The sequence below is a fragment of the Borostomias antarcticus genome (assembly GCF_949987555.1).
Source record: "Borostomias antarcticus genome assembly, chromosome: 5".
Taxonomy (NCBI): domain Eukaryota; kingdom Metazoa; phylum Chordata; class Actinopteri; order Stomiiformes; family Stomiidae; genus Borostomias; species Borostomias antarcticus.
This window is the reverse complement of record NC_140238.1, coordinates 10,572,442-10,585,113: the sequence shown is the minus strand read 5'-3', so window position 1 is coordinate 10,585,113 and position 12,672 is coordinate 10,572,442.

Genomic DNA, 12,672 nt, shown 5'->3' with positions numbered 1-12,672 from the left:
CTGTGTGGGTGGTGTATTTTAGTAGGCAGGCAGCATCCCAGGGCCAAGAATAGATGTGGAGTCCTTGCGCCAGCTGTCCTCCTCCTCCATCTCCTCCCCTGCTCTCCTCACCTTCACTCATTGCTTCTCCTCTCCTCCTTTCTCTCCTCCTCTCCTCTCCTCCTCACACCTCCCCTCCTCTCCCCCACCCCCCCCTCTCCCCCTGTCCCATCCATTCCTCTCCTCCTCCTCCCCTCCGCTCTCTCCTCCTCTCCTCACCTCCCCTCTCCTCCTAGCCTCCCCTCTCTTCTCCTCTCCTCCCCTCTCCCTTGCTCCCCTCTCCTATACCCTCCCATCTCTTCTCCTCTCCTCCCCTCTCCTGTACTCCCCTCTCCACTCTTCTCCTCCCCCCTCTTCTCCTCTCCTCTGCTTCCCTCCTCCTCTCCGCTGCTCCCCTCCTCCTCTCCTCCCCTCTCCTCCTAGCCTGGACGGTTCTCTGGTTGTGAGGAGAGGTGAGCTCCCAGGATTCTATACAATGATAACATTTCTGATGGGCTTCTGACAGAATAACATGAGTGCAACAGGACACAGCGAGAGACATTCCACATGCCAACGCCAATCATCCACACCATCAGACCGCCAAACAGACTTCGTAAGTAAAATCGGTAACAGTTTATTTACAACCATTGTCAACTTCGTCATCCCCTTCCTGGAATGCCTGCCTCTCTCCTCTCCATCCCCCCTCTCCCCCTCTCTCCTCCTCCTCTCCTCTCTGAGCTGCTCTGCTGTCCTTCTGGCCGAGCCTTGAGTCCCCTCCCCTGGGCAACGAGGAGCTGTCAGCTTGCGGCGGAGAGAACATTTGTCAAACACAGCTTGACCTGATGGAGCAGCTATGAAACCAACAACAGCCAACGACGTTAGTCAGCCGTCAGCTTGGTCGAAGTATCAGAACACTGACAGGAAGCTCAGAACCAGTTTGAACTGGGTTCCCATTTTGGCGCAAAAATGGCATCGAGGGAACTACTTTTTATCTCTTACCCTCTAAAAAGAGGTAGTATCAATAGAAAGAAAGTATCAATAGAAGAACTCTCTAAGTCCGTAAGGATCCAGATTATGAATGGTTCTATAGGTTGGCTAGACTTAACAGTATAGATATGTTAACTTGTATTGTAGTACTGCTCCTCGTTTGTAACCTTAATGAAAGGTTCTGGCAGAGTGACAGTTCGAAGTTGAAACCCACTGAAAGCCACATGCCAAGGCAGGAACTGAACGTGGTGCCTGGACGATTGTTGCCATCAGTCATTGCCTACCTTGAACAAGGCACTTAACCCCCCAACACTAGCTCATAACATCCAGGGTGTGCTCGACTCAACCCATGGTAGAAGATAGAAGAGCAGAAGACCAATTTCCCCCCTATAACAGTCACTGGACAGTCTGGAGGCTGTCGTGGAGAAGAGGATGAGGAACAAACTGAAGTCCATCCTGGACAACCCTTCTCATCCCCTCTATGACTAGCTGTGGCTGTTGGGGAGCACCTTCAGCCACAGGCTCATGCTGTGTAAGATGTGTAAGAAGTGTAAGACTGAGTGGTTCAGGAGTTCCTTTGTGCCAGCAGCCATCAGACTTCATAACAACAGCCCCTAAACCCCCCCCCCCCCCCCCCATCACTTGTCACTTTACACTGGCTAGGCTTTTTATTCATATTTATATTTTTTATAGCATGTATTTATATTGGTATTTATTTATAGCTATTATGTTTTTAATGCTCGTATTTTGTGTTATATGACTATTGATTCCTGTTTTTATCCTGTAGCTCTTCTGTACTGTTCTATCTTTCTGCTGCTGTAACGCCCACATTTCCTCTCCTGGGGATCATTAAATCTTATCTTATCTTATCTTAACAAAAAAGAACAAAAATAAACTGTAAGCACCTCAGCTGCTCTGTAATTTTCTTACTGTTTCTCTTTGTCAAAGCCACCATGTGTGTCTGACTGACACCTGCTCTAGCTGTGAACTCTCAGCAGAGAGGGTTGAAAGGTCAACCAGGCGCCAGAGAGCAGAGATGACTGTCAGCTTGGAAGGACATCTGCTCCCAGTACTGACTGCATAGAAGACAAGGCCCAGAGGAAATATGCTGCCTGCCACCAACACATGGCCAAACAAAGCTACAGGTACACGCTTATTGTGATTATTCATGCATATATTATGGATGTATAATTAATGTTACTGCATATTGATTCTAAATGTTCTCATTTATTTTATTGCCATATCAGATTACATTTTTAATAGATACTGTGAAATAGGTCAGAGAGAGAGAGAGAGAGAGAGAGAGAGGAAGAGAGGAAGAATGAAGCCCAGTGGCCAGAAGCTATACATACTGAATCCTTTAATTTGGCTGCAGACTACCGGACATTTCACAAATGTAGGAAAAGCATAACTGCATCTGCTTCGTGTTGCCACGACGCAGGCAAAAAAACTGACTGGTGTATCTGTGTTTTTCTGGATTTCCAGAATTGAAAGAAAGTACTCATGGGCTCTGAGGGAGTTTAGAGCTCTCAGAGTTAAATATTATGCACGTTAAATTTATAACGCTTCATATATTCATATTCATGAAGAAAAGATTATGTTTCCACTCCACTACCACAAAGAAAGAAACATGTATCATGGGTGGGGGACATGTTTAGGCTTCTGTTTACATCTGGCTTGGTGATGGATTTTGAATCTGAATTTGTATTCTTGTATCCATTTCTTTTGGTCTCCCATCTGGTATGGTGTCTGACATGATCCAGATTGGGTTTGCTATTTAAGGAAGATCATTCTTTGAACAACATTTTGCGTTATTTTACATTTTTACTTTGTTTTATTTAAAATTGTGGAAGATACGCTCTGTAATGATTGAATACATTGAATAATTCACTGCTCAATTGTCCATTTAGCTTATAAATCTATTAGCTTTCATTTTTAGTTTTTTCATGGACCTCCACCCCACAGTGCAAGCTTCTATTGGCTTGAGAAACCATAGCCAGCTACATTGACTAAAGAAAAAAAGACATACACGCACCTGTGCCCAACTGGGTCCGGTGCACCGCTAAGCCTGCACATCTGCTCCTGGAAGCTTTCAGCTTGTGAAGAAGATGATTAGCCAACAACTCACCATGGAGCTGGTGGCATCCCTAGGGGCTCCCCGGCCGACGCTGCCTAGTCTGCCTAGAGAAGTTCTGAGGTTGTGGTTGTAGCAGAGTATGGACATGACAAATATTCTACTGCAGTCATATTGTGAGACCATCTCACTGACTGGAATGTTACTGATGCCTGATAACGATCTTGCAGGCCTCACATCCTGTTCTCCCCTACCCAATGACTAATCAATGTTAGGTCATGTAGAGAAGAATGCATTGTGTTTAGACTGTTTCCTGTCAAACTCACAGTAAATCTGACAAAACCCTTTTAGGACTGGTTCTGTGAAGTGGGATTTGGCAAAACATTAACTCTGTTTTCATATTGCCACGTGTTTTTCCATCTATTATTTGGTTGTTTTCATATTATTTTGATAATTGATTAGTATAACTTCAATAAATATTATTAACCTTTGATCACGTCCTAGCATCACTTGATTGCGTCAAGACCTCCTCCTGCAGACTGAGATTGATAAATTAGGCTATTGATAATCTGTTTCCCTGTACAGAACAGGGTGGTGCTCCATATACAAATTGATTAATGTATTAAATCCATATTCCTTCATATTTGTGATAACCGAGGTATAGTCATAAATTATACCTAGTCATAGTCATATTTCCATAGTTCTAACCCTAGAACATGCTATACGGTGCCCTCAATAGCGACGTGGGACATCCACTCTACTTCCGCTGCACACCAGGGCGGGTCTGGTGCCGTCTCCTGACTGCCAGACGTGCTCTCAACTTTAGTCTCTAAGAGGCTTCGCCGGGCGCACTTCTTCGACTGCTTGCCGCCACCGCTGGGGAATTGAAGATCCTGTACCCGCGGGGGCGGGTCAGACGGGGGTGAAGCAGCCGGCGCCGATGTTGTCCCTCCCTCCGTCTGATGAAGAGGTAGAAGGAGTTTCTGAGGCCGACGACGACACTGGCTCATCATCCAGTGATCCCGGGCCCAGGTCCTTGACCACAATCTCCCGAAGCTACAGTATTGGAAGAGCTGCACATCATCTCAATGTTCCCAAAGGTTGTGGCTGTGACAGGGCTGCTTCTCTGGAGCTCCGTCTGCTACGGGTCAACCTCCAAGCCTGCGCTTCGTCCTCTCCTGGCTAAGCCTAACCTGGAGACGTTCGTGGAGGCGGAATGGGGCCAACCTGCTTTGCTGAGAGCTCTGCTACATCCTTTCGTGAGAGCTACCAGAGTTGCCGGCTGGAATGAAATAATGACGACTGGCTCCCCCGCCTGGGCCGTTACCCAGCTTGTGAGAGCCCCCGCTGCCTGCCTCGGTGGGGTTATGGCCAGCTCTGTCGTCCAACAACGATTCAAAATGATTTATGGCCAATTCCTTGATGATTTATGGCTGATTCTACACAAAATAAACACGCCCCTTATAAGAAGACTAGGATTAAAGATAGAATTGCACAATGGTTTTCTAGTGATCTGTCTACCTTGTTTAATGATAGGAATCGTGCCTGGTCCCGTGCCAGACGCACAAGGGATACCCAAGACTGGCTTTCTTTTAGACAACTCAGAAATAAATGTACAACAGCTGTAAGGAAAGCTAAATCTGACTACTTTTTGGATTTAGTTTCTAGCTCCTATTCAAACCCTGCAAAGTTCTGGGGTGCTGTGAACTTAACTAAAAACAAACCCTCTAGTTCACTGCCCTTGTCTATTAATGTAGATGATCATGTAATCTCTGATCCAAATGATATTTGTTTTGCTTTTAATAAGCACTTCACTGAGGCTAGGCACTTATTTGATAGGCTGTATACTGGGCTGGCTCCCTTGGATATTGATTCTGGTTGCCTTCCCCCCTTGGACCGTGTCTCTCATTTCTCCTTTCAGAATTGTACATCTGGTGAAACGCTAGGAGTCTTGCAATCCATAGACCCTAAGTGTTCTACTAGTGAGGACAATCTAGATTTTTTTTTTTTAAATAAAACTGGCAGCCACAGTCATTAGTGAGCCGTTGTCATGCATTTTTAATCTCTCCATTGCGCCGGGTATAGTTCCTCAGGTTTGGAAATCTGCCCTGGTGGTCCCGTTGCACAACAGGAGTGATAGGGATAAGATGGATAATTATCGTCCTATCTCCAGATTACCATGCTTAGCATAACTTATGGAGACCTTGGTAAATAACCAATCAAAATCTTTTCTTTCAAGTCACTCGGTTTTAAGTACTCACCAATCTGGATTCAGAGCTAATCACAGCACCATTTCTGCTGTTACTCTTGTTACTAATGACATAATTTCGGTGTTAGACAACAGGACAACATTGTGCTGCCGTCTTTGTAGATCTTTCAAAAGCATTTGATACAGTCGATGACTACCTGCTTTTAAATAGACTATCTAGTATTGGTTTGGATAGAGGTGCTTGTGATTGGTTTCAGGACTATCTGTTGTCAAGGTGTCAGTGTGTGAAATTGGGTAACATTCAATCTGATTTCTTGTCTCTAGCTAAAGGTGTGCCCCAAGGCTCAGTGTTGGGTCCTGTCCTTTTCACCATCTATATTAATGATATTAATGTGCTGCAAGAAGCTCTCACCAATCTGAAACTAGTCCTTAATCCTAGCAAATCTAAATTTATGTTGTTTTCTAGAGCCATAATTACTGATTATGACATGCTCCATTCATTAACAGCTAATGGCTCACGTATTGAGAGTCACAAATATCTTGGTTTGTGGCTGGATGATAAACTCTCTTTCAAGTTTCATGTAGACAGTCTAGCCCCTAAGCTGTGGCAGAAAATTGGCTTCCTGTACAGAAACTGTTACATACATAGCATACATAGCTTTCCTATGTTCAGCAGGAAGAGAATTGTTCAAGCCGTCTTCTTATCAGTATTAGACTATGGTGACACAATCTAATCGATGCTTCTTTCACTACCTTAAAACCCCTAGATTCTGTATACCATTCCGCCCTAAGATTTATTACAGGTGATAGTTATAACACCCACCACTGTGTTCTTTATGATAAGGTAGGCTGGTCTCTTCTCTCTTTAAGGCGTAACTATCACTGGTATTTGTTTATTTTCAAAGTCACTATTGGTAAACTTCAACCATACATCTCGTCTCTGTTGGACTGGAGCCTTGGTACCTACCAGACCCGATCAAATGATTGGCTTGTTTTTAGGGTTCCTTGATTGCATTCTGAACTTGGTAGAGCTGCTTTTTCCCATGATAATCCTTACACCTGGAATACTTTACAACAGACTCTACACAACAGACTTAAGGAATTTAAATCCATGGCTTTTGACATTTGTACTTCGACCTGTAACTATTTTTAATTATTATTATTATTATTATTATTGTGTATTGTATTTGTTCTGTTGTTATTTATGTATTAGTGTGAACTCATCAACACTGTACATGAGGGAAACCTCAGTGCTTTACAAATATAAATAAAGGTTTGAGATGAAATGAAATGAAATTCCTCCATCTAATGCCACTCTCAATGTCTCCGGTATGGCCTCTCTCGGACCGCTTTGCAGTCTTGCAGGAGAGCTGTCTACAACGCGTTCTAATGGAAGGTTATTCCATTCAGTTTCACTGTTCTTCCCTGCCTTTCACAGGCATTGTGGAGATGATGATGCAGCATCCTGATCAAGCTGCAGATCTGTCAGCAGAGATTGCGAGCTTTTATCAAAGGGAGCAGTGACCGTGGTCCTGTTGGAACAGAGGAACAAGTGAAATTATTCCCGCTACTTCCCCGTGCCAAAGAAAATGGGAGGCGTGAGACCAATTTTGGACCATCTTTTCAACAAGGCGGTGGCGAAATTGAAGTTCCATATGCTTACGGTGCGCCGTAACGATGATGGAAGCGTTTCTTCCCTGTGACTTTTGCATCAGCATAGATCTGAAAGACCTACTGGTTCTGGCTCTGGCCCCTCTTCTGCCCTTGAAGCATACTGCCGTGGTGGTGAATCATCTCACTGACCTGGGGCTTTCTCTCAATTAGTTATTATTATTATTATTATTATTATTATTAACGTTGAAAGCGGACCTCAGCAGACCAGCGCGTAATACCACACAGCGTTCCAATAGACAGGGTGTCGGCTCATATCGTGGTTTTCACAGATGCGTCTCTAGAGGTGGTACATGTCTGTCCCAGGCCGTAGGTGGTTTATGGGCCGCCGGGGAACGGCATCACATCTACCTACTAGAGCTAGAGATGGTGTTGCTGTTGTTGCACCACTTCGCTCGCCTGGTACAGGGGCGCAATGTGATGGTGCGGTCAGACAAGCAGACCACAGTGGCTCGCATCAACTGGCAGGGAGGAGTCTGGTCGCCGGTCTCTGACGGCACAGCACATAGCCTGCCGCCTGAATGTCGGGGCAGACTTGATGTCTTGGGGTGGGCCACAACCGGGTGAGTGGAGCCTACATCCTCTGATTGTGGCTCAACTCTGGGTTCGGTTCGGAATGGCCAAGGTGGATCTGTTTGCTTCGAGAGAGAATGCAAAGTATCCCCTCTGGTTCTCCCTGAGTCAGCGGGACCAGCCTCCGCTAGGAGTGGACGCGTTCGCGCATGCCTCCTGGCCGAAGGCGCTGCTATATGCTTTCCCACCACTGGGTCTAATCCTACCACCGTTAGATCGGATCGATCGGAGGGCCTATCAGGGGACACTGGGCGCGGTGGTATTCGGAGGTGATGGCCATGACATCTGTGGACCTGTGGCCCATCCCTCATTGGCCGAACATGCTGTCCCAGGCGGAGGGCTCGATTTGCATGCCTCTTTCCTTAAAAGGAAATTTCGGATAATGCTAGCTACATTCATTAGCTACATTAGGCTATACAGAGAACACAGGCTTGATGGAAATGGAGTGTTAGACGGTGACAGGGAATGAGAGGGATGGGGGCAGAAAAAAGTGAGAATGAGAGCCACAGAGAAAGAGAGGGAGAGATAGGAGGGATGGATGAATAGAGCCTGATGAATACAGTGACCCTCCCGGTCATAAACAGCACTTGGGGTTTCCATGGCAACTTTCCCTCTCAAATTCATATTTGCCACAAAATGTTTTCTGCGTGTTTTGATGTAAGCAGAAGCTAGCCCAACTTGTGATATTCCCACTACTTCTTTCTTTCTTTCTTTCTTTCTTTCTTTCTTTCTTTCTTTCTTTCTTTCTTTCTTTCTTTCTTTCTTTCTTTCTTTCTTTCTTCTCACTTCATAATAGTAATAGCAATAGTGTTTATAGTAGTTATTCAGTATTTACAATAGTTAGTAGTTATGATATTATTGGCAGTAGTTGTTACAACCATCTTCAGCAACTAGCCCACCTCACATTTTCTCCAGGAAATGTACTTTCTAGTTTTTATTGTGATTGTCGCGTGAATTGTTGACAGGGGGGTCTTTGCCAGTGCAAAGATGCCAGGATAGGGGTTAAATGGTATTTCCACACTCCCATCAGGATCCTGGCAGCACTGTTCTGGATGTACTGGAGCTTTTGTGGGAGGAAGAGGATGAGTACTTGAGTTAGCCTACTTATATTTATTTAGCTTTTTATGTATAAGACGTTAATTTATATGTATATACTTCTGTAATTCCACTGTTGCTTTGGCAATATGAACATTTGTTCTTTCATGCCAATAAAGCCCATTGAATTGAATTGAAATGAGAGAGAGGAGGAGGAGCCAGAGAGAGAGGAGGAGAGAGGAGGATGAGCCAGAGAGAGAGAGAGAGAGAGAAGGAGCCAGAGAGAGAGGAGGAGGAGGAGAGAGGATGAGCCAGAGAGAGAGAGAGAGGAGGAGGAGCCAGAGAGAGAGGAGGAGGAGAGGCCCGCCGGCCCGCCTCCTCCTCCTCTTTCTCTGGCTCCTCCTCCTCCTCTTGCTCTCTCTGGCTCATCCTCCTCCTCCTCTCTCTCTCTGGCTCATCCTCCTCCTCTCTCTGGCTCATCCTCCTCCTCCTCTCTCTCTCTGGCTCTTCCTCCTCCTCCTCTCTCTCTGTGGCTCCTCCTCCTCTCTCTCTCTTTGGCCAAGTTTGACCAAAAACCTGGAGTGAGATTTATCCCCTTCCCCGTTAATTTTATTGTCGCCCGAGTTGTTGACGGGGGGGGGGGGGGGATTGATCATTTTTATTGTGATTGTCGCGCGAGCTGTGTTGACGGGGGGGACTTTTGCCCTGAATTCTGCACCTTTGGTCGTGAGGCGGGGTTCGTTCGATCCACCCGATCCCCCCTTGGCTACGGGCCTGTAGTATGTAGGGGTTGGTCATTTCTCCACGTGAGAATTGTTATGTGTGGCGTGTGAGCGTGAGAAGAGGCTGAAATGCGTGAGACTTGGCAGCCCTGCTTTCACTTGTGGAGAGTTAATGTGACCCTTTCTCACGCACACACGAAATTAGACGTTGGATACGATTAAATCAACAAATGAGTTTTGAATCAGAACGTTTGATGGCTTGCGACTGATTTTTAGCCTACTACTAGCACTAGCATAAGTAGCCTAACTTAGGCCTAGGCTAGGCTACTCTACTTTAGCTAACTGGCCAAGCTGGCTGACAAGCAACAACGGCTTATGAAAACGGCGTGTTTATACGGCGTGTTTATTGTCAAAATCATTCCTACGCCCTTGTCATGAAAATCTTTTTTTGTGTGTTGGCTGTAAGCCGACACCTAGAAGAGGGAATCCTTTTTGTCGCTCCCTTCATCCCTTCCTCCCTTTCTCGGTCCCTGCTGGCGTTGTTGACCTGCAGTTCTATGTTGCTACCACAAGAGGCAGTGGTCCCAGAACATCAAAAGAAAAAGCAGTGGTCGAGTGGATAGTGCGCTGCCTATCACCGCGAAGGTTGTGAGTTCAATCCTTGGTGTGGACATACCAAGGTACCCGACATATTTTGTCACTGGATGTTGTAGAAGTCATGTAGATCCAAAGGAACATTGGATCGTTATGACACACATTTCAGGAAAAAAAAGAGCTTTTTACGATGTCAACAGCATTTCATTGCATTTTGATGTGGATCCAGTAAGTTCCTGGTAGGCTATGGTGCAATGTTGAATCTACCTAACAACGATTTTTGAGTGACAGTTGATTCGACTCCCCCTGGGCCTCCGAATTCCTCTCTCTCCTTGGTTCCACTTTGCCGGGCAAAATACGATTGAATGGGCTTCATTTTCTGCATTTTGTTAACGTTACTGGCAAGGGCATTCGGCTGCGCAGTCGTTTTTGAGTGAGGGCAGGTTGCAGTCGTCGGACTTGTAATAAAACTTGTATACGGGTGCGCGAAACTTTGACTCTAGTTTGATCCAATTTGCATGGATTTATTTTAGGCAAAAAAATGCGAGTGAAATAGTTGAAAACAGTACTCGCACAGTGTGCTCCTAAATTATTTTTTCTGATCGCACAAAACTATTTTTAGTCGCAAATGTGACTAATTGACTGGTGTGCATTATTGTCCCTAAACGAAATAAAATAAAATAAAAAATAGCCTAGATCAGATAGGCACAAGGACAATCAGGAACTATGGTTATGTATTGTCACCCTTCTAGCTCTTCAGCTACATTGACTGAAGAAGAAAAACATAGGCCTACACGCACCTGTGCCCAACAAGATCCGGTGCATCGCTCTATAAGCGGGCCACCCCTGCACATCTAGCCGAAACTTTCAGCAAGCAGACTGGGGTTCACGAAAGTCTGCATCCTGTGGGGCTACGCTACACTAATAGAACTAGGGTTATAATACGTAACTGTCGTTCTATTTCGTTCAGCTCCGCCCCACAGGGCTAGTCCTATATTGGCATAAGCGGAGCTTCATGACCGCACCATAGGCTACACTCTGGAGCCGTTAACAAAAACTGGCCAGCCAGGACACAAGCCATAAATGTTGGCCCAACCCAAGTACTGGCCCTTACCTTATCCCACTGGCCCTTAGGACTACTTCCCAGCTGAGGGCAAGGTACGTGAGGGGAGAGCCGGACTGGGAGCGGTTACACACCGCTCTCTCTATCTACTGTATCTATCATTCATCTAACTCAGACCTGTATGGCTGCAGTGATATTGAAGAGTGTCCTCTACTCCAGTGCATACAGCATGAAGAGCATGATCAGAGCGGCTGGGCGTCTGTTAGGCCTCTCGCCAACACACTCAACACCGGGGCTGTGTTCCAGTCTAAGACCTTTCTAATCATGAAATGGTAGCCTACTTCACCGGTTTGATTCAGGGGTCAGTTATGACAACAAACAGAGTGCCTATTGATGTGTTATATTCTTTTCTCTCCTGATAGTTTTTGCTCTTGAACCTAATAAGCTTCTGTGTTTCATCTTGGTAAGAAGAGGACTATGCTAGCATTCAATATATTCAACAACAGAATGACCCAGATCTCCCTTTCAAGTACCAGCCTGTTTGAAAGACCAGAAACATCATTAACGTCAGTTGAGATTTCATGTATTCCATATCTCTTCACACCAGGCATGGCCCAGTGTATGAAATGACCTTGGTAACCTTCATAAATAAAGTGTGACTTGATGATAATTAAAAACAAAACATTTTTAACTTTCATTTAGCCCATTGAGACCAAGGTCTAATTTCCAATGGTTGAAAAGAAAATATCTTACACATCCACTATGCAGATCAGGGGCAGGACAAGCCGGGGTAGCAAATGAAAAAAAGAAGAATAGAGTCTGCACACTGGAGCAAATGATGGACTGTTCCCATTAGTTTATTTTGACGTTTGGATCATGCGATGTTCATTAGAAGGGTGAAGATCGCATGATCGAAATGTCAAAATAAACTAATGGGAACAGTCCATCATTTATATGCTCCAGTGTGCAGACTCTATTCATCTCATTTCCAATGGTGCCCTGATTTCTGAGAAGTCCATCCTCCAATCCTGTCTCTACAATCTTGCCTCTGCAGTAACTTGTACTGTACATCAAAAAGCTGTGTTGACACTGTGAGTTCAAACCCTGTTCAAACCCTCATTTGGTTGTTGCGTTCTATGATGTTGCTTTGAGTGTTACTGGCAGCATCTGAGATCAACAGCTTGCGCCTGTGCAGGTCGTGCTAATATGAATCACTAGCCAACAGATAAATAAGGGTCAACTCACAATAATACTGGTCATCTCTGTTTGAGATTGATGTTTGTGAGTGACTCTGGTAAGTAGGTAGGTACAGTAGGTAGGGAGGTAGGTAGGTAGGTACAGTAGGTAGGTAGGTAGGTGGGTGGGTAGGTAGGGAGGTAGGTAGGTAGGTACAGTAGGTAGGTAGGTAGGTGGGTGGGTAGGTAGGGAGGTAGGTACAGTAGGTAGGTAGGTGGGTGGGTAGGTAGGGAGGTAGGTAGGTACAGTAGGTAGGTAGGTGGGTAGGTACTAGGTAGGTGGGTAGGTAGGGTGGTAGGTAGGTAAGAAGGTACATGTAGGTAGGGAGGGAGGGAGGTAGGTAGATAGGTAGGGAGGTAGGTAGGGAGGAAGGTAGGTAGGTAGGTATGGAGGTAGGGCGGTAGGTGGGTAGGTAGGTAGTTTATTGATCCCTGTGGGGGAATTGTACTGTTACAGCATCAGTTTAAAAAAATCAACAAAGAAGACTCAG